At 39.8% G+C, this 2866-nt stretch overlaps 1 pseudogene; it reads left to right on the forward strand.

Moving 5' to 3' along the window:
• Window positions 1-1205: 1205 nt before the first annotated feature.
• LOC123775893 (glyceraldehyde-3-phosphate dehydrogenase pseudogene) lies at window positions 1206-2206 on the forward strand (annotated as a pseudogene).
• The last annotated feature ends 660 nt before the right edge of the window (window positions 2207-2866 follow it).

The raw sequence follows: 2866 nt of genomic DNA on the forward strand, positions 1-2866 counted from the left end.
TAGTCTCCTTGGATTCCATGGAATTTATTTTATTTCTTTTTAGCATAGTGATATATCTCAGATATGCATTCTCCTGACTTTGAAAGGATACCACCTTGGGATGTGCTTTGCATTTACATAATGCAGGGAAGAGGAACACTTAAAATTGTTGGGGACATCTCTATTTAGGACTTCATCAAATATTGCATTTAGGATGGTTACACTTCTTATCCCTGACCCTTTCATGATGGTTCAATGTACTTTTTAGGCCTGGAAAAAAAAATTAGCTTCAGCTAAATCACAGACATATTTCTTAGAGAAACAACTGTTTCATAGAGGTCCCAGAACTGACAGATTTGAATCTCTTTATACTCTGAAATCTGACAGAATTCAAGTTCAAAGACATGAGAATACAAGGCACAGATTGTTTTATTGAGAATAACAAAGAAGTTGATCTATGTCTAGTTTATATATGATAACTATGATCATTGAAATCTAAAATAACAATTTAGACATTTTAATTTGAGTTCAGTTAAATATAACCTAGTTTATAAATGAATATATTTTACACACAAAAGCTTGATTTGTTAAAAAAAAAAAAATCACCAGTGAATGCCTACTACACACAAGGCACACCTGTTGTTCCCAGAGATGAAAAGTCGAGTAAGAAACAATCCTGGTCCTCAAGAAGTTCACAGTTTTAACAAACCAAAGCAAAAATTAGGTTTATAGGGAGTGCAAAACAGATTCACTTAATTTTGACTGTAGAGGTTGCACTTGATGAGACATTGAAGAATCTTTGTGATTTTGCTGAATGACAGAGTTTCTAGCTGGAGTAAACAACATAGAAAAAGCATATAGGCATGAAGTTGCTCAGATTATTAGAGGATTTCTCAGGAGCTTGTTTTGAATGGAACTTTAGTGTGATGAGACGATCTATAGGTAAGAAAAAGTTGGTAAAAGAAAACTGAGAGAATTGTTTAAAGCCATATATTTTCTTAATCTTAAATAGCAAATTTAAGAAAACAGATTTTACTGTATTTGCAATGGAAATTTTGAAAGCATTTGAACAGTGTCATTTAAAAAGATATTAATTATTTTAGACAGAACTGTAATGATTAGAGACTGGAGTATTAATTAAAATTTAAAATGAGGCTTTCTGCTCCTCCCTGTTTGACAGAGAGCTGCATCTTCTGGTGCAGTGTCAGCCACATCCCTGATACATGATGGTGAAAGTCAGAGTAAACAGATTTGGCCATACTGGGCTTCTAGTCACCATACTAGGCTTTTAAATCTGGTAAAGTGGACATTGTCACCATCAATGATCCCTTCATTGACCTGTACTACAAGGTCTACATGTTCCAATATGATTTCACCCATGGCAAATCCAACCACACAGTCAAAGCTGAAAAAGAGAAATCTGTCACCAATGGAAAACCCTTTGCATCTTTCAGGAGCAAGATCCAGTCAGATCAAATAGGGGCGATACTGGTGCTGAATATGATGTGGATCCACTGGGGTCTTCCCCAGCATGGAGAAGACTAGGGCTCACTAGAAGGGTGGGGCCAAGAGTGTCATCATCCCTGCCCCTTCTGCTGATGCGCCCATGCTTGTGATGAGTATGAACCATGAGAAGTATGACAGCTCCCTCAAAATTGTCAGCAATGCTTCCTGCACCACCAACTTCTTGGCCCCTCTAGCCAAGGTCATCTAAGACAACTCTGGCATTGTGGAGGGACTCATGACCACAGGCTATGTCATGACTACCACCCAGAAGACCATGGACAGCCCCTCTGGGAAGCTGTGGTATGATGGCTGAGGGGCTGCACAGAACATCAACCCTGTTCCCACTGGCACCACCATGGCTATAGGCAAGATCGTCCCTGAGATGAATGGGAAGCTTACTGGCATGGCCTTCTGTTTCCCTATCCTCAACGTGTCAGTCATGGATCTGACCTGCTGCCTGAAGAAAGCTGCCAAGTATGATGACATCAAGAAAGTGGTGAAGCAGGCATCAGAGGGTGCCCTCAGGGACATGCTGGGCTACACTGAGGATGAGGTGGTCTCCTGTTACTTTAACAGTGACACCCACTCTTCCACCTTCCATGCTGGGGCTGGCATTGCTCTTGATAACCACTTTGTCAAGCTCATTTCCTGGTATGACAATGAATTTGGCTATAGCAACCGAGTGGTGGACCTCATGGTCCACATGGCCTCTAAGAAGTAAGAGTTCCCTGGACCACCAGCCCCAGTGAGAGCAAGAGGAAGAGGGAGACCCTCAGCTGCTGGGGAGTCTGCCCCAACTCATCCCCCAACATACTGAAAATCTCCCAACCTCTATACAGTTTCTATCCCAGACCCCCTGAAGAAGAGGAGGGGCTCAGGGAGCCCTCCCTTGTTTTGTACCATCAATAAAGTATATTATACCCAGCCTAAATAAATAAATAACATTTAAAATGAATGACATGATTACATCATTACCTACATCAGAGTAGTGATAGTGATGCTGATGTCACATTTTTCATCACTGAGACTCTTACTTATAATTTACTCATTAAATTACAGGCCTTGATATTCTTAGTACATAAACCTGTCACTGAAATCACCTTGAAGATACTGCATTCCTGATTTCAGGAAACTAGAGACATAATTTGGGTAAACACGCAAGGCAATGACATTGAGCCATTAACCTAGTTAGTGCTAAAGACAGTGAGGTCCCCAAATAGGTCAGTTAAAGCTGTATATGAATGGACTAAGAACAGAAGTTTCTCAACTGGAATGACAGTAATTTTTAATGACAGTTTATAGATCAGCAGTATGAAATCAGAGTTAAAACTCATTTACTGAAAAATATCTTGTACAGTAAAATAAAAAATATATGAAATCC

The sequence above is a fragment of the Ursus americanus genome, chromosome 8 (genome assembly GCF_024610735.1).
Source record: "Ursus americanus isolate L20-20 chromosome 8, mUrsAme1.1.p, whole genome shotgun sequence".
NCBI classification, from domain to species: Eukaryota; Metazoa; Chordata; class Mammalia; order Carnivora; family Ursidae; genus Ursus; species Ursus americanus.